Consider the following 21204-nt stretch of genomic DNA (forward strand, 5'->3'; position numbering starts at 1 on the left):
GGATTCAGTGCTCTGACTAGTGTGATTTCCAGCTCTCTTCAATTTCGGCCAAATGCCAAGTGCACCAGCCTTATAACAAACTCCTGAAAATTGGGGTTTGTAATGGAAGTGCTGACACAGCCCTACATATTGGCATGAAAAGCACAACTATAATTATGCAAGGACAGATGGGCAAGAAGAACATGTGATTGTTGAATGCAGGGAAAAAGCTGGTCTCATTAATCATCTCATACATTTGAGAAAATTACCTTGGAAAAGGAAAGGTTAAAATGCTGAAGTACTGAAAGAAGATGAACAGAAGACTACAGTTTATCCCAGTGTTCCTATTATAGCATGCACAGCTAATGCAGAGATTCAATTTCTCTGAATAAGGACTGTGTTAAGTAGAATTGTCGTTTCCTGAGGGTCCAATATTAAGTATTGTAGCAAAACAAAACAGAAGAAGCTGGAGCCAAACTCTGAGAGAAGCTGCTATGGATACTCTGCTTCAGGTACTTTTTTCTAGCTGTAGCATGATTTCTAACTTTACACTGCATTTCAGCAAGCCATTATTTTATTAGAATTAGACTAGTCACACCCTGTGACTACTCCTTTCAACCTGTTAGAACAAGTAGCAAATATGTATAGACAGATAGAGAGACAGAGGCATGTGTGTGAATGCTTGTGTGTGCACCTAGACAAACACAAGCATATTTCTTTAGTTGTTTGGATATTTGTGTATGTACATTCAGTCATAGATATTTGTGTATGTACGTTCAGTCACATACACACAAACTTAATGTATGAAGATTTATAGTGGCCTCTGAACATACCTAAAATGGCATATACGTAGAAGTACCAAAAAAAGAAACCCTCTCCCAAAATCTGAAGTTTGTTAGGTCATGTGTTTTTATACTACAGGCTTTCTGCACAAACTTACCATGAATCACCTTGCCATTGGTAAATGAAAAGCCCTGAAAAATAAAGGAAAAAGGAAGAAAAAGAGCTTTTTGAAAAAAATATTGATTCAGTCTTTAAACAGTAGGAATTGAAATCCTGATTTCCTTCTCTTCCTTCTCAATAATTTGTATTTTAAGTAACTAGAATTTCCATAAATAAATAAATAAATAAATAAATATTTTTTTTTGAGAATAAGAATATAGATTAACAGAATTGTATGTTTTTTAAGTAAATAAATCAGAAAGCTATCATAAAAATAGGTGAGAAAGATTTCCAGTCCTGACAATGATTTCAGAGACCTTCACATGTGTTGTAAATGGCTAGATGGTTTGTCATGGTGCGATCGTGTGTGAACAGTATTAGAGAAACATTAACTTTTCAGCTTCGACAAAAAATTAAGCTGAACCCGAGTTCACTGTTTTCTACTGCCTGTTTTATAGCCATAATCTTTAAATGAAGGATACTTTATTTTTGGTTCCTGTGCATTCCTGACCTCAATGAACTACATTTTCTGCTGGGAGTGAATCTATAATCACTGGCCTGGGATGGCTAATGCAATCTGATAAGACTGAGTGTTCCATCCTAGATATGACCACAGTGGTTTAGACTGACAGTTAGAACCAGAACGGATCGTTAAACGCTGAAACTGAGCTGCCACCTCTTACCTGTGAATGAATGCATGCTACTACTCAGAATACATAACCCAGTCTAAACATGATGAATGAATATTGCATGTGACCATATCCTCATATGAAAGAAAGGGTCATAATTATCAGAGCTGATAATTAAACAATGGCTAAATTTGTTCCTAAGTTAGACTCCTTACATACATATAATTTCAATGAAGTTGCACAGATAATGAAGCAAAACTGGATCTCCTTCTCTGTTTTCAAACACATCTATAAAAAATATGCAGTAGTACTCAGCCCTGTCATAAACAGATGAACATCCCAGTGCAGTTGGTGGTCAGTATGCTTCTGTATGCTGGAATTTGGCCCTTAAATCATTACATCTATAGATTTTTAAAATATACTTGTGTGTTAGTTTTATACCTGTTGGCAGATAGATTTCTTATGGCCCCAAAGTCACAGGGTAGCCTTGAGAGGTCTGCAATATTAAAGAAAATCGGCAGGCAGAAGGAATGACTCCCCAATTGATAAACTGCAAAATCATTAAATAGTTGGTGACTTAGCTGTAGAATGAAACGTCCCAGCTGCTGCATGTGAAACTAAAAGAATCAGAGAAAGAGATGGAGAGTAGAAGCAGTAGTTCAGACATTTACCTGACACAGAATCCATTGACTCCTGTCAGTGTGCTGCTGTGTCTTAAACAGGGATTTCATAGTTATCACTTACCTTAGACATTTTGCAAGAAAAGGTATCTCTGATGCAGCATGGGTTGGGAGGAGGAATCTAGCTGGCTGCTGCACACTGAAAAGGACAGAAGAAAATGCATAAAGACAAGAACACAACAGAATGGGCCTCCTTTCTTTCAACCAGTCTCATTGCACACTAATGTAAAACTGTTTATGCGAAAGCAGCAAGCTTTGGCTTGCCAGATAACTAAGCTGTGTACATGGAAAGGAATTGTATGTATACATAATACTTTGACAGTCATGCCTCTGTAATTCTAGTTCCATTGTCTCTAGGAAGACACGCTTGACTGACTTACCCATGCGTATGTTGCCTGTGGTGTCTTTATTAATATTATTTACTGTTACACTAGGATCAAAGATCCATCCAAAGATAGTACATCAAAAATTGTCTCTCATACGAAAGCAAATCAAATGGCAGAGGCCTCTAATAAACTTTATAATGTTAAGCTTTATATATTATTCAGAATGCATAGAAATAAGTCAGCAGACTGTAAGTCTTAATCTACCTTAGTATTTTTACTGAGACCGAGTAACTGCTATGCTTTGTTGCAGATCCATAGTACACTGACAGACAAAAAGGCACATGTTTCCTTCCTGTCACAATTTATGAATATTCAAAGAACCTGTAAAGCAGTTGAGTTGTCTTTATCATGCAGATTAATAAAGACTAATACTGAGATCACAGATTGCTGTTTGCATCATTTCAGATGCTGAGGTCAACCAAGGTCCACACACTGAGAGGAAATAGCTTGCTACTTGGTTATGACAAGTTTCCCAAGAGATTACAGTATCCCACCAGAGATTTTTCCAGGATCTATAGTTGCAATTTACTCACTTTAAGCTAAACATCTGGGGGTTTAAATGTTTATATATCACTGGGAGAGTGTGTATTCTCATCTAATAAATATATATACGATGAGCTTTATGTTAGAGGTAGGTGGACAAACTTTCTGTATTTAGACATATATACAGAATATTTAATGAATATGTGTATAAATGCAAGTGGTCATTACTTCATATATAGAGTACTTTACTATCTAGGGCCAAATTACGATAGCCCTGCTTAGACTGAACAGTGTCATACCCCATCAGTGGCAGTGGACAAATGAAATCAGAGTAGAATGGAGTGCTACTCAGCATGAATGACACAAAAAGACGTAGTTAGACCCTACATACAGTTGACGCCTATAGTCATTTCTACCAGCTTGATACAGATATCATTTGTAGGCTAGTTAAGTTTTTCTTCCTATTGTAAATTCACTTTCTGCCTTTTTTATTTATTTAAGAAATCGTGAGATGCTGGTTCTACATTCAGCTTTGCTGCTGACTTAGTGTGTGTCATTGAACCAAATAATTTACTAGTGTAGCCACTTAAAATGGAAATGATAAAAAAAAAACCAAACCCACCCAACTGGACAAAATTTTTTTTAGTTGACCTCAAGCTGTCAAAGATTGCAGAGTACTGAAACCAAAGCAATAATGTTATTTGTTTTCTAAAATATGATTTCAAGGTTTTTTTTCTTTTGTTCTATTTTCTACTATATTATCAGGTTAGAAACATTTTTCTCACTCTCAGCATTGGTATTAGATAATACTCATAGATATCAGCTTTGACAGAACTAAGTGGGCAATTTTTTTACATAGTGTTGAATTGTTCTCAACGCTGCTAACACAAATACTTCCCATTAATATCAAGAATGTGGAAACGTAACATTTTCCCAGCTTTCTTCACTGCATAGATTTTGCTGCTGAAAAGGAGGGGGGGGAAAAAAAATCTTTCTGCTTTCCTTTTTGTAACTAACTTCCTGCCCCTTCTCTCCTCTCGCTATTACAAAATTCTTCTGTGAACCTGAATTTTTTGCCTTCCTGTCAGGACTCCTATTAATTATGTCATCTGAACATGAGGATATTTATAACACATTCCAAAACTATTCTGTTTTGTGTCTTGTATGGGGCACATAGCCCAACAAGGGTGATGAGTATGAGGGTGGACATGCATACAGAAAAATCTTTCAAAAGAATCTAAATGTAATCACTATTAATTATTTTAAGGATGTTCCTTCCTAAGGAGTCTTATGAATCTAAGTGTCAGAAGTTGAAATGTCAGCTTGAGAACAAAGTCATGGAATGAATAATGACAAATACTCAGCTATGAGTTTTAGAAGATACTGACTATGGAGCACAAACTATTTATTAGAATTGCCTAAGGTCAGAAAGAGAGATATCCACTATGGTACACATTTTCAAGAAAGACTTAATGTAGGGTTTAAGGTACACAGACCAGAAATTCTGAATTCTATACAGGTCACATGAGCAGGAATTGCATAAAAATAAGGTTAGTAAATGCAAAGAGAAATTCTGTAATGGCAAATTGGGATTCTGTAATGACTATAACAGCAAAGGAAAAATAAAGCTTTTGTGAAAAAAAAAAACAAACACCAACAAACCCACACTTTGCAAACCTACTGGACTTCTTTGAAGTCTGATTATGAAGTAAAACAAAAGTAATCAGTTTGCTCAATGGATTGACAATTTCATGTATTTCTTGTCTCACAATCTCAAAATAACATGATAAATCTAGAAAATATTCCAAAGAAGGATGGCTCGATAATCAGGGATATGTGGCAGCTTCTAGATGTGGAGACGTTAAACATAAAGGGAAAATATAGGACTGAGACACAACAAGAGAGAGGTCTATAGAATCAAGGAAGGTGAACAGAGAATAATTAACTTCTATTTTCCACAACAGGAAAACAGGAATATCTATTGATATTGCCAGGTAAACAGGTTTAAAACAAACAAAAAGAGAAGTTTTTATAAACTCAAATATTGTATCACAGAAAACATTGACATGCATTGCATGCCAGAACTTTTTATAATTGGACTTTAAAAGTTATTAGACAAAGTAATGGAAGAATGGTCCATTAAAAGTTCATAAATATGATAACAAACATTTAACCTGTGTTAGAAGAAGCTGGGATGGTAATGAATTTCAATTTTTCATAGAAAGAATTTTTTTGTTTTTTTGCTTGTCCTGTTCTTATTTTTATTTCTTCATAATTCTCTGCTGGTTATGACCTGTGGTGAACTCAGGGAGGCTGTTCTTAAGTTAAGGTGTGTCTGCTTGTTGTTCTACATAGCTGTATAAGGTATCCTCGAATCTGGTCCTAATCATTAATTTTTTAAATGAAAAATAGCAATGTGAATTTGCTCATGCTAAATCTCTGAATTACTTCAGATGTGTTTTTGGATGGCAGCTGAATTCAGCCTGTGGTATAGGAATTTCCACTCAGTTAATTGCTGTTCCTATTAACATTTTAATATTTAATGACACAGTCATCCTATCTGTCACATAATTCTTGCCCACTTTTATACTATTCTTTTCTTCTCTTAGTCCACCTTATGGAGTAATGTGAATAAATTTCTACAGGACTAGACATTTTTAAGCCTTTTTATCAGGTCGTATCACTCTTGAGCACTTTTTATACAAACAATCTATTTCTTAAATGCATTACTCCATGAAAAATATATGTATTTTTGGAGCAATAGCATAAATTATGAAGGGGCATAGAAGGAGGTTAAAACTTTTCACTGTAACTATTTCATCATTATGTAGATATCAATGTTAACATTAAAATGTTTTAACCTAACAGTGTAAGAAGACAGATGGCTGATGAGAATACATTTTTCCATATAAGTTGTCATCAGAATACACTGCAGGTTGAAAGGAATTACATTCTTTTCTTCTTTTTTAAGGAAATTATGTGAGAGAGAGCATACTCAAGTGCTAAATTCTACCTGAAGTCATAATGATATACATTCATTAAAGATTTACTCTGTATTCACATAGGAACAGTGTTGCAAATTAAATCTCATGTTATTTGAATATGTCTCTGAAAGTCCTATGAATTTAAACATGTCTTTTTCTAATTTTTTTTTTCAGATATGTGCAATGTGATGCTTTTTGGAATTAAATAGGCATGATGACAAAAAAGTTCTTTGGAAGGCCACTCTAGAGTTTTGAATGTAAATAGCTCTGCACTGTGAATTGGTTTTGTACTGTTTTATACTTTATATAAAATTGTTTGTATTTTTGTACTGAGTACATCTCCTCCCCAAATATGTCCATTCGTGGAATGAGCCCAAGGTTTTTCCAACGTGCATGTCAATATATTTGACTGCTGAACGCTTCTACATTAAGAATATAAAATAATTAGAAGATGGTGATCAAATTTCAAAAAACAACATCAGGAAGTATACTTATCACAGATAATCTGAGCAAGCAATTCACAGGATTTTTCAAAACCTTTCTTTTGCCTTCAAGAGTTGTCTAATATCTTTTCAGAACTGTTTTCAAAAATGTAGTTGACTTGACTTTATTCAAAGATCATTCAAAATATGTATTACAAACATAGATCATTAAAATCAAGTAGAAATATCAGCATTAGTTCCAGATAAAATATCTAACCAATTTATGTAAATAACCAAAGCAGGATGTTATCAATTGTAATTCTGTTGTACTTTCTGCTTTTGTTTTTGATATTCATTAATTTTGTAGTATTTTTATGCTATTTTTAGACAAACATTTAATTTATTGAACCTGTTTTCTCATTTTTACTGTTTTAATGAGGAGGAAATAGTTTTATTAGACCAAAATAAAAGAAGCCCATGAACTTTTTTGGAGAAAAATTGTTAACTAAACTTGATATAACGTTTTAAAAAAGGGAGAGAGAGAACAGGGAGAGAGGGAGAGTTCATATGAACAACATCTTCTGGGATATATTTGGCATTCTGTAAACACTTAGTAGTTATACTGTGAATGTTTATTTATATAAAATTGTATGCATGGCTTGCCATCATCAATCTGTGCTCCTACAATCAAATCAAACATATTTAGTTGATGGGCTCCTGGAGGCAAATACAGTGTCTATAGGTTGAAGTTTGAAATAAAAGAATTCATTCTAATCACATTTGAAAGATTGTTAGTTTTGCTAGGAAAGAAAGGTCTCATCCTACCTAATCCTGAATTATTATACCAATTTCTCTGTCTTTCCTCAGCACCATATCAAACTTCCCCTGGCTTTGAAATATCTTCAGGTTTTGTTTATGTCTTCCTGACAAGACCCTCATCTTTCTTTAGGTGCCCAGTACATGGACTTTGTCGAGTTAAGCTGATGACATGACCTCACTGGCCAGAAATTCATCACTAAAGAAAAGGAAATGTTTTCACCTGGAAGTGCTCTCACCTGGAGCAGACCAGGGTCCAATCTCAGAAAATTCAATTAAATTATTTATAGTGGAAACAAATTATCAAAGTAGAAATCTCTTTCAAAGATATTATAGTACCTATCCATTAATGGAGCCTTTTGGCACTATTTACACATTGAATAGCTATCTTCTAGTTCCAAACCCATTTGCACTTGGAAAAACATATGCTTATTTTAATGCCACTTCTTATTTTTCTTTCCCTTGGATGAATAGTGTCAGTCCATTAGCTTTCTAATGGATTGACACTTTTAATTCAAGAAGCATATGTTTAGAAGAGTTGTGTTCCAAATGGTAATGACAGAAATCAACTACCTCTCTCTGCTTGTAAGATACCACTTATTGCAGCTACAACTTTATTTTAAATCAACCAAAATTGCCACTAGCATATTCTTTTGGTGTAAGGAAGTGCATTTCCATGTTTTCTTCTGGCTTTAGTCTCTGTATGATTTTTTAATGTCTTTTTTAAGTTGGTCCAATGACGTCTATGACTTATATTTCCACCATGTATTTGCAGGGACTGAATTCTGTCATTGGTTTGTCATTGGTTGTCAATTCATGGAAACCAATGTGTGGATCTTCACTGACTTAACAGAGGCAAAGATTTTTCATTTAGTCACTAAATCTGATCACAGCTGCATTCCACCTGGCCTGAATCATAGATCTTAGCTATGAGAAATACTGAAATGTGAGGGTTTGTAGTTTAAAACGGTCTATTTCTAGAGGTGCTATCTTTTTTTTCTGCTAATATTCGGGTAATTCAGTTATTTATCCAAGATCCTTTACTCCTTTGTGGTGTCTTGATATAACTGAAGGGACAGGGTTTTTTTCCCTGATAGACAGACAGGTAAACTTTTCTGAACTCCAAGGATTCAAGTCTTTTCTGCCACTTCCCACTGATTCCCCCCAATCCCCCCAAAGCGAATTAGAATTATTTTCTTTCTCATGTCTTTACTTTGCATGCAAGGTGTTTTACACCAGGAGGTGCTGGTCCATTACGATCCCAGTAAGAAAGGTGCCTAAGAGTCTGTAAGGTGACATTTAAAATGCTATTTGTTAGAGCTAATGCTACCAGAAAAGAATAACACAGATAATCTTACATCCCTTTAAATGGGTGGGAGTCCTGGGCAGTGTAGCATCAGACAGGAGTCCCGCTCACATGTAGCACACCATGCAGACCTCATCCATATCAGAGATTCTACCTGCTTGATCTTGCTATTATATGATTTTCTTACAGGGAAACAGCTCTATTTTTCATGTCTACAGTAAAATAAAAATGATGTTCACATGAGAACTTCTTCCTGCACTGTTAGATAAAGGCAAGGGCATGCAGGTGGTGTAATTGCTGGTATGGAGGGGAAGCTGCTCGCAGTCCTCCTGTACAATGAGCTGGCTGAGGTTATCCTGCAGCTGAGGGTTTTCTGCAGCACAGCACTAGTCTAAGGCCATGCTGGACCTGTGCCTGCTCATGGTGACTCTTATGTGCATAACTAACTCCTCAACACACAGTGGACTTGTAGTCAGGCTCATGATACAAGGTCAGTATCGATTACAGGGGAGCAGAAGAAGAGACTGGGTTCTCTTTATATTGAGTGGGGCAGTGATTATTTTGGTCCTTTACCTGAATGAAATATACAGCCCATGAACAATAAATCAGGAAAAGATCCCAAATAAACAGAGATTAGCATAGATTAAAAAAATAAATGGTTAATTGGCTATGGAAGAAGACAGAACCCCTGGGGAGGTGTAAGAGAAGACTTATAATTCTGATCCTTGGTAACCATAAGTAAACTGATCACAGAAGACTGTTTTTTCAACAGGGATTGCAGGAGTGAAGACACAAGACCAAATGTTTTTTTTGTTATTGGGCTAAGACAAGAGGACAGAGGATCAATTGAGAATTGATCTCAGATTTTTATAAAAATGGCTAAAGCTGGTAAATTGGAACAAAGAATGGAAACCCATGAGAACCTGGAAACGGATAAGTCAGTTGTTATTTCTAAATTTGGGCTTTTGAGACGTGACAGTGATGATATTTAAGGAATGATAGGAGACCTGGTTATATTAATTCACTTCTAGTATGAATTGGTTTGCCTAGAAAAAAACCGGGGTGGCTGCAGATTTGCAGCACTGTGGGTTTTTATTTCTGTGTAATGTTTGGGAGCATCACTATTATATCGAAGTTAGATAATAATGCTGTGATTATAGTATATCACAGAATTTCAAACAGTATTGCTGTTACTTAATTCTTTCTCTGGGTTTCATTTCTTATTTTAAGAAGAGACCAAAACAAGGTGGGAAAAAACTGTTACTTAAACCAATTTAATATGGTGGAATACATAGTGTTTACTTGCCTTTTTTTGATGTAAGTTTTTTATTTCTTAGAAATATCTGTGCTGTTAAGCTCATTTACATCATCAGTTTACATTTTGAATGCCCATTTGAATGCCATCACTTAAAGCATTAATGATTTAGAGCCACATCCGTTTAAACCCTCTATCTGTTAACTTTAATCTTTGGCTTCCAAGGAACAAATTTCATGGTAAAATATAATGAAAAGTGTAGGAGCATGAGAACTGCCCAGTGCAAACCACAATGCGCTTAATTACACTCCACTGTTTTGCTTTTCCTATGGCTCGACCTAGAAGGTGGCCACACTGTCAGCTTCTCAAACGGGTACTCACCTTGGGCAGGAAGACACCTTCCTGCCCCAAGAGGGTGCTTCACCCTTTGATTGCCTTTACAGGAATGTCAGAAACATGTTTTCCTGGGATGTTAAGTTAGTCTGCTGAGGTACAGGAAGAGTGGAGATAAAAGAAAAAGATATGCCCTTAATGTGTATTGCCCTTAGATGACTATCTACCACATTTGATCTCTTTTGTCTTTGAAAAGAAGATTATTTTCTCAGCACACTTCAGTTGGGAGGCTGTCATAGTTTGAGATGAAAATGACAGTGTGTGACTAAATGGGCTTAGATACCAAAGCACTCTTAGTTACAAGTATATTTGATGTTAATGAGCCACATAACCTTCCTGCTCCATGGGAGACATTGCACAGCCAAGAAGAGAAGGTTGAGGGCCAACATGGCCACCCCAGCTGGTAGCATGCAGTCTATAAGGCTTCCCCACCCCACCATTAGCCCTCACATATTCCAATTGTAGGGTAAAATATTGTTGTTGAGTAACCTACAGAGTATTGTGGATTTTAATAATGGGAAACAGATTTAGAGATTGATGATGAGATAATGATTAGTTGCTGCTTGTATAATCTCATTATAAGGATCATTGTCTTATTGATTAACAAAAACTGCATAGTCTGCCAGCAATGCAATTAAGGTAATCATTATAAAGAAGTTCTGGAAAATAACCACAGCTGATAAATTTCACCTTTTTTATAGCATGGCAACATTAAAAAAGCAGCAGTTTCCTTGATGTTCTTTCATGGTTTTCACCTATATTTTTTTGTGCTAAAAAGAAGACAGTAGCAAAAACGTTTGAACTGATAAATGGCCAAATTTAGAGCAAATGTTACTCTAACACATGTTGCCAGATATTCTCTAGCTTTAGACAATTAATATCTCTATTTTTGCAATTAATATCTCTATTTTGTTCTTCCACCGAATGTATCTCTTTTGAAGCTTCTCACTGAAGGTGCACCAATCACTCTCTTGTAGGATGTCAAAGTTGCCTAAACAGAGTGAATATTCTCCAGAATACATACACGGTATTTTCACCCTGTGAATACTTAGAAATTAGTATTGTGCTCCTAACAGAAGCTGTCTGAGGTGGTTTTTTCCGTCCTTTTCATGAAGAAAGAATAATCTTTCACCTGTTGAATGAGAAAGGGAGAAGACAAATACTGACCTCAGACTGGCACCCAAGACAGTAGAGCAACCCTGAGTGTTTGATCAATCTGGATACTTAACAGAAGGTCTTATTAGAACAGTAGCCTTAGTGCTGCCTAACAGAAAGAAGGATCAATGCTAGGACTAGCTCCTAAAAATAAAGGGATGAAAAAACAGCAGAGGGTGTAGTAAACTGAGACAGTATAATTCACAGAAGGAAGAATGGGAGGATGTACACTCTCCATTTCAGATTGTCCTCTATTGTGACGGATTTCGCAATTTCATTTGCTTTATGTATTGAGTCCCATATTTCAAGGACTTAAATATTCCAGTAGCATACAAAAATTACTAGCACAATATGTATCCTCTAAGTATTTACATGTAATGAAAAACAGTAACAGAATGAAAGAAAAATTGTTCAAAGTACGAATAACTGTCTGGGTGCAAAAAAGGATGATGTATTGGAGATTCTGTACCTGAAAATCTAGTTCTAGGTAGCTTCATTGAAAGTATTGAGCAGCTACCCATTACAGATAAGACTTTTTATTCTATTTGAAACTCTCGTTATAAAGATTCATAGTCTGTGAGACACGTCTCATCTGCATTTAGTCGTCCTTGCGTATAAGATTACATGTAAGCCAGTTGCCTAATCTCCTGTTACAGTCAGGGAGCCCTGGTTAGTAGAGTCAATGGAGTTCAGTGGGTTACATTTTTTGTGAAGTGAGAATGGAAGATAATTATGTAGAGTACTTCACCTGAGACATGGGCTCACGCAAATTGTGGAGCCTAACTTGTAGGAAGATAGTTCAGAGAGAACTAAAAAGTGCAGACACACGTAACATTCCGTCTGAGAGACATTGTGATGCACTGTGCAGTACTGTGCTCAAGCTATTCAGCCTTATCAACCAGCAGGGCACGTTAGCTTTAACACAGTGCCAACTACATGGCCTCCAAAATGAAGTTTTTTAAAGGTGGCCAAGTTGGATCTTTGTAATATTGTCCATGTTTTTCTGCTGCTGACACTTGTGTAAGAAAAGCAGTCCTACACAAAATAATCTCTGCACCCACACAAGTATGGCCAAGTACATGCATGCTACCAATGTGTCCCTCTCTCACACACTTTTTGTTTCAAAACCAATATGGAAGTAGTTTGCTGAACTTCACAAAGCAAATAAATTGCTAGAAAAGAATAGTACCTGAAACCATAGATTATTTCCTTCATGCTGTAGCCAACAGATAGCTACCAAGTCTTGAAATTACTGAGGCTTCTTAGAGCACACATACATCAGTAGTTCAAGAGTGCTATTTGGAGAAAGGCATTAAGAGAGCCTGCATCTTTGGTTCCATTGTGCTTCATTTCTTTCTTATGTCTCTCCCTCTTTGTAGGGGAAAACAACATGATTAAGCAAGTATAACTGCCCCTACAGTACTGGTTTTGTTCACTATGTTTGATTGTCCTGTAGTAGCTGGTATATTACTGCAAAAGCTGGTTTCACAAGGCAGATTTCTAAAACTAAGAACAAGTGGGCATCACTGAAGATTATAAAGTTATTACTCTGTCACTACACTCAAAGTCTTTCATACAGCAGGGAAAAAATATCAAAGGCAGAGAAGGAAAGTAGTTCAAAATATAAATGAAGAATCCTTTTTTTTGGAGAGACTGTCATCATAGATACTATCCCTGTAGGGAAAGGTTTTCTGAAGTGATATCATGATTAGCAGAAAAATAATAATCTTTAGTTTTCATGCATCTAAAACATATAATTCAAAATGTTGCAAATTATCTTCCTCTTCTATAACGGTCTTAAAAACTCACTGTAATGAACTTGAGCCTGTAGCATAATTCCTTGACACCACTGATGACTTTAAAGTGAGGTGAGGTCTTCAGTAGCCATCTCAGTGAATATGCAAGTCAGTAAATAAATGTGTTTTATCAATGCAAATTTACTTCTTATTCATGCAAACATACCATGTGAAACTATAACACTATTTACTAAAATTGTTTTTATATATACACAAAATGGCATCAGTTTTCACTTACTTTGCCTTATGTCTGTACCAACGAGCTTTTCAGGAAGATTTTTGACAGAGCTTTTCTCCATATTGACATTTTACAAAATGGCAGAAGATTAATCGAAAATAGAAGCAGTTATTTGGAACTCATTAAAAGCTTGTATCAAGTAACTTTTTCTTTAGAGATGCTTCCTACCTATTTTAAAATTATCAGTGGGCAAGAAGTACTCATATGTATTCTTTTCGTATAGACAACAACCAGAGGCTTTGAGTTGGTGAACTAACTTCAGCTATGATTTATCATAAATATTAATGGATACCTTCACCATAATTTCTAAACATTAGCAATAACAACTGAAATTTTTACCAGTATTATACTAGGCACTAAAAGGTCAAGCACAATATCTTTCCTTTCTTTTTTGCTATAGACCCTCTTGATTCTTTTCCCAATATTGTGTTTTTTGTTGAAGCTATGCATATTGCGCTGGACTACTCAGAGTAACAACTACTTATGAATGTTTGAGATCTGAAGGGAATTAATTGTTTTTAGAAAAATTTAATTCCTGCTAAGTCTTGGGAATTCATTAGAAATCTTTCCATATTTTCTATTTTCATGGGTCCTTTTTGAAGTTCTGTGCTTGAGAATATCTTGTTTAAAAAGAACCAAAACAGTAAAAGAATCAGACTTAAAGCTCTCACATTTGTGAGCAAATCTTGAAATGGATCAACTACATGCACTGGGAAAAAACAGAAATATCATTAAAAGAAAATGAAAAACATTATTTTAGAATATCTAGATTTGTTATCAATTAATGTGAATTTGTGAACCAGACATGGTTCATTTATGTATAACATGAATCCAGCCATATGTAGTGAGTTCTATACTCTCCATTCAGGCTTGAGAAAGTTTGATGGGTTAGGTTTTTTTTAAGATGTTTAAGCAGAAGTTGCTTGAAACTATATATTATTTTTTATTCCATAGCAGTTACTACCCAGAAAGAATTTAAATGGTTGCTCTTGGTGAACACAATTTTTCTATTGTCAGGACTAAATTTCATCATGTGACTGGGTGAATTGTTTGACATTCATATATCCCGGTAAGCTGAAAATCACCTTGCAACTCATGCAGAACCAAACGTATTAATATATTTTACTACAAAAATATTTATCAAAGCTGAATAACTTAAGTGGGAAGAGTTTTAGACAGCATCGTACTATAAAAACAAAGGATTTCTTTGAGGTTTTAAACTTCCATAGCCTAAGATGTCAGAAAATCTTTATTATGCATAATGGAAAAAATCCCAATGTATTCAACTTGGGCAGTGCATTACTGTGATTTTTAAAGGATATTTATCCATTACAACTTTGTCATCAAATATTGCCTGTGGCCTATAGTTATAGTCTATGTGCATTTACATTTCAATTGGAAAAAAAGCCACTTTCTCTTTGTCTTCTCTGATTAACATTTTGAAGCTCTGTAATTTTCTTGCTGCTCAGAGAAACAAAGCACCCAGGCTCACAGAGAAAACCCATTCAGCAAGATATAAATATTTGCTATTCAGAAAATCTCAATGAGGGTTTAGTTATTTTAAACTAAAAAAAGAAAATTACTAATAATGATTGGTTTCAGCTAATGAAATGCTTTTATGCAAATATGTGAACCCTAAATATGACCTGGAAACAAAAGACTGCTTAACAGTTACTATTAAGCAATACATTAGGAGATCAATTAAACAGAACTCTTTCTAATGAATAAGCTGTACAAGAGTTGCTATGGAAACCTGGAAAGAGAAAGCCCTAGAACACTAATTTGCAATTTTAAGAATATAAAGTATTAGAGATCTGCTAGTGGCTGGCTGGAGAGTCATATACCAAAGTTAAAGTGTCTCAGAAACACTAACTCAAAAAAGAGAAGGGAAGTAAAGGAATGGGGCCACGATATTCATATCCAAGAATGACTTATAAAAAAATTATAAATGGAATATTGTATCTGAATGGGTAGTCATGAGTATATCATTCCAAAGTGGACCATCAGAGGGAGCCAGAAATTGCAATTTTTCCATGGAAGATCATTAATGATCATGTAGGGAACACTGAGAGTGAACGGACTCTTCCTCCCAAAAGAAAGGACAGAGACACGATGGTTGAAGAAAGGTTATCAATGCTCTTGGGTTCTCCAACATGCTTATGGCATTTCTCTATTTTTAAAAGCTGTATTATGGACAATTACAAGATTGTGGATCCAAGATAGTAGAACACAAGGGCCAAATAATTTAATTCAGAAAATTGACTGTATTTATTTTTAAACATAAATTACTTTTATTTTAAAACACAAAGAAAAAATTGTCACATTTCTGAGATAAAGGATTATTTAAAAAGAATCTGTTACTGTTATTTTCTCTCAATGTATGTATTCAGTAAAAATTAAGATCATGTTTCATTTCTTCGACCTCAAGGTGCTACAACACCAATGATCCTCTTTAAGTCTGATCATGTGGTGGAAAAAACTGTTTAATTTTTCCCACTGACTTCAATGGCAAGAAAGTTAAACCTTTCCACACTAGGCTTAGATTTGGAACAATAAATGTTCTCTTTTTAGACAGATACGATTCTAAATGCTTAATCAGAAGTTGGAAACCTACTATTTCTAATCTTGACTTTGAGGCTATGTCTACATTGAATTTTAAGAGGCAGAAGAAGCCTGTGCTGGTGTCTATGAGTGGACACAGTAGCATGAAAAAACTTGGGCTTAAGGAAGTCTAGAACTCTAGAGCTGAAACTCGAATCTTAGCTACCTCTGCTTAGCTGCCTCTGCTACTTAACTCAAAGACCTAAATAATTGCTTTGTGGATAGGAAGGCCATGCCATGTCACACTCCAAAATTCCCACCCACATATTGACACAAAGTGACTATAAGGTCAGGATCATTCAACATTGCCTTCTGCAAAAGTAGCTAGGATTTATGGATGGTAGTAGTGCTAGAAGACAAACCAGAAGACAAACTCTGCACACAGTGATGTGGATCTTTGTCAAGCTAACAGAAGAAATAGTCTGATTCTATCTCTATTACCACCCTGGTTTGTCACTGAAAAACTGAAATAAAAATATACACACAAGCAGTTAGAGTAATTACAGTGTATTTAAGAGCTGAGGAGGAACTCAACCTCTGCTCCATTTTTCAGTACCACCAGAAGGGAGATAATTGGTATATTTCACAGACATTTTGTGAAATCTAAGAAGTTACTGATTGTTTTACTATCCCAAGTTCAACAAAAGCTTTTATTAACTAATCTATAAACCATCTCAAAAGCTGCATCACTAATCCCACTGGTCAATGCCTTTTTACTGTTCAGAGTTATGGGATATCTTTAAAAGAAGTAGACTTCTTAAATAGTGCCTCTAAGCAGTTTAAGACTACTACCTCAGTTATTTAATGGTATATTAGAGGTGACAATTATGTTGATATTAAATACTTCCTTTATAAAATGATCACATATATTTTTGTTTGGAATCCAGGAGCATAACATATAACAGATATCCCAATCTTTAGAAAGACTAGACAGGGCTATGGGAAAGTTTCATATTATATCCTCCTACATTCTACTTTTCTTTAAGGTAATTCAAAGAAATAACATTAGGTTTCTATCTAAAAAATGTTTGTCTATGATACTTAATTTAAAAATATATATAATGGAAAAGAAAAATATTGTTATCAGAATTTCTAAGGACTGGATGATTTATACAAAACTTTTAGGAGAGATATGTTATTCAGTAGATTATAATGGTTGCATTTATTCCTGTCTTTTCACATGTCTGAAGGAGATCACACAATACATAATCTCACAGAAAGCAGTGTTTACAATGACATACATTTTCCTCCTGAACTCCTTTCATACCGCACTGACAATTTCTCCTTTCAACAGAATAGAATTCTTCATGTCTACAGCCACTGGAATTACTCTCCGATATTATGATAAATGTTATATTTATTGTAGTTGAGTGTATACTAGCACAGAAATCTCTCTGCACAGGTAGAAAGATAGTTTATCAGATAGTATACGGAAAAGAGTCACAGACTGGCTTCTTTCAATGCAGTTTTCCCAAAATTTAGGAAGTTGATATCTTAGCCATGCAAATCCGTAAAATGTGGCTAAACGTCCTAGTAAATTGCAGAGCAAACTTTTATCTTCACTGCTCCCTCCCTTCTTTCTGAATGGAAATATGAGTTTCTTCTATTTATATCTTTATGAGGAGTTATCTGGGGACAAATCAATCTATTTTTCATGAAGTGGTGCAGAATGACCTATGGTGTTGAGTAGAAACAGGGAATGAAACATGGATGTACATTGGGGCGGGGGGGGGTGGGGTGGGGAATGTACAAAGATAAATTAATGCTCAAGCTGAACTCCTGGTGTGGCTTAGCTACACCTGACAAACTCAGCAGTACTGTAAATAAGAACAATGTTGTAAGTGATGGCTCTTGACTGCCTGTGAAATGTTACTGCTTGGCAGTATTACGTTTCTTCAGTGACACTGCTAAGAAGCCTTGGAGAGTGTGCCAAAATACATGACTAGATTTGCTCAGTAGCGACAGGCAGGACTCAGTAACAGGTGAAAAAGTCCACACAAATGTGGTTATGAGTTAGATACTCATAACAGCTCTGTGTAACCCCAAAGCACAAAGAGTGGAGGGTAGAGAAAAGGCCATCACTCCGCACTCCGGCACATCACTGAGGCATGACTGCCTGGTGGAGCAGCCTGTGCTCCCCCCAGAGGACCATAGCGGGAAGCTTTACATAACAGACTGAATTTAGACATTAGTGGTAGTGTCAGAAGTAGAGCCAATGAAGAACTTTTCAGTGAAACAGCTTTTTAAAAATTCAGTAATTCATCAAAACAGAAACCTCTCTGTTAAAGAACTGTTCTTTGAAATTCAACCCTTTATAAATTGTTTATGCATATGATCCTGGTTTTCAAAAGTTATGAAGATTTTACATGATAAAAAAGACCTTTCCATTGCAATTTTCCTAGCTGTCTTGTCTTAAGAGACATGACAATCTAAACCAGTGTTGTACAAATTCTATTATTGGACAAAGAAAGTCCTATGTTGGCATTATTTCTTCTCTTTCATGGGGCTTTTTTACTAGCAGAGAACTTGGCCTCTAATTCTAGCCCTACATTATTATGAAAGGAACACCAGCATCCCCATTTCAGGGTGCAAATCTCTGAGGAATAGCTTATTCCTTAGCTTGGCCAGGGATTTAGTTGTCTAAATGAAGTTACCAGACATGAAAAATCTAGACTCAGATCTTGATCAACCATTGGAATCATTACTTTCACTGGTGTTTACCTCAAGGTTTTCTTTCCTCCTAGTTATTAAACAATAATAATAAAAGAACCCCAAGTGTACCAGGAATAAAAGTAAAGTCCTACAGAAAGAGTTGTCATGGCTATGAACTAGGAGCAGTAACTCTCTTCTTTGCTAAAATTTCTTTAATTATCATGCTCTCCACCTTCCCATTAGCTCTATGCACTCAAAAGGAGTAATATGACTAGATCTTTAAGAAGAGACCCATGATTAATACATGTCACTTTGCCTAGTAAGTGACATAGCTCTTTTACTTGAGCCAAACTGTGGTAAATGAGTTGTTTTAGCATTATGTCTGTGGTGACCATAGGGTGAGATATGAGGTTAAAAAATAAAAATAATAATAAAAAAAAGTCATATGACAAGTAACAAAGGATTAATGATACAGGGAACAGAAAGAAAATAGAAAAAATAATTGTTGCACTTCACTTTTTTCCCAACTATTCTAAAGCAACTAATGAAAGTTATGTATTTCCTATTTACTGAAAATTATTTCTTCTGAGACTAAAGCTGTCAGTCAATCATGATTTCTGTTTAGTAGAGGCAGTACACTGCAGTAGGTATATCATTATAGCTTGACATTTTTTTCTAAATGTGGAAATGTCATATTTAATGACACAACAAAGCCAGAAATGCTGAATGAGTTGAAGTAAAAATGAGGCATTCAGTTGATTAATTAAAGGGTAGACTAAACGTGTCTACATAAAATCACACCTTTTCATGGTTTTGTCTTCAGCATTCTGAGCACAAACTTGGATGTGTGTGCTTTGTCTGAGAAGAGATGAACATCACGGGAAGAAGTATACTGTTTACTGTCATGGTAAACCCAATTTTTTTTCATGGTCTGTTTCTCATACTGGCTTATTTTTTCCCGGATTTAGCAGGTCAGGGTGGCAGTTCAACTGGTGTTTTGAAACAGTGTCTTGATATCATTTAATTGAAGACTAGGAAATCTTTTCTTTCTTGGCCTGTTTTTGTCTCAATTTATTTCTTAGCCATAGCACCATCCCATAAGGGGGAAAAAATGAAACATGTTTTATACCTGTAGAAGGTGAAAAGAACTTGCCAAGGAGATGCTGTGTGCGCTTGCTGGAACTTTTAGTGGCTTTGGGAGGAAAAAGTGTAACCTGATCGAGGGTAAACACAATAATGATAACAGTTTTGCCGTGGCTGCTGGCGCTAAGGTATTGATTCTGTACTACCAGGACTGTTTGAAGTTGCCTATGAGCATTCAGGAAAGAAAGAACGAACCCAACAATTATTGACAGCTTTCACCAGGCGTACAATACGCAGTGGCAAAGACATGAAGAAGTGGTCTTTCTCTGTTATTTGGGTGTCAGACAGTAACTTGACACAGGAGCCAGTACAGCTGCCTTCATTTAATGCCCTTCAAATCTCATGAAATGTGATAAATAATTGAGAATCTGTGTTAGCCTAAAAAATTTAACCCTTTCCATACACATTTCCATTGTCTTTTTCATCCAAAACTGCAATGAAATTCAGCCTTTGTGATAACTGCATTACACCAGGAGCAGTTGTACAAACCATTCCAATGTCCGTTGAGAGAAAGTATTGTTCAAAAAGATGCTGACAAGGGTCTCTCCCAAGGCTAAATTATATGCAAGATAACTTTCCTGTCGAAAGTTCATCTTATTGAGAAGGTTAGGAGTTCTGAAAGGGATTAGGATACTTGACTTGTTTATGTTAATAAAGTTCTTTTTACTGCTTCTAGTATAAATTTTACTGTCAAGCATACACCTATAATTTTACATTTCTCAGAAAATGTTTTGTCAGGAGATCTTGAGATTTTATTTATGAACTACTTTCCACAGAGGAGTTAAATCTAACTGATATGCCCTGCCTCTCAGGATGCCATTAACTCTGTGACACTTCACAGCCTTTGTTAATCAAAATTGCTTTAGATGACTTTTAGTAAAACAGAGGCAAACACAGCCTTCCCTGTCAGTACAAACTCAAGGTAGGCAGATTTACATTTTCTTGTGCTGAAGCTGGTTTGGAAACTTCATATATTTAGAAATTTCATATCTTTAAATTTCTCCCTTACTTCTTCCAGTGTGTTCCAGCTACAGTTTGTCTCTCAGTCAGACTTGGAAGCTTTTCCATGTATCTGTTAATTTCAAAATCCAATTACTGAAACAAACAATTTACACTCAGTTTGATTTTCACTATCATCTTCTTGTTCTATGCTATTTCCAAAATAGTCACACCTAAAAGAATAACAAACCTCCATGAAATATGAAAATGTAGGAGTTAATTTAAACTTGCTGCTCTGGAAGTGAAATCTGGCTACTGTGGAAAATATTGCATTACCTCCATGCTTTCCTGACTGTCATTTAGCTGTGTCTCAACAGCATGTTCACCATTGTCCAGACACCTAAG

This window comes from Balearica regulorum, chromosome Z (genome assembly GCF_011004875.1).
Source record: "Balearica regulorum gibbericeps isolate bBalReg1 chromosome Z, bBalReg1.pri, whole genome shotgun sequence".
NCBI classification, from domain to species: Eukaryota; Metazoa; Chordata; class Aves; order Gruiformes; family Gruidae; genus Balearica; species Balearica regulorum.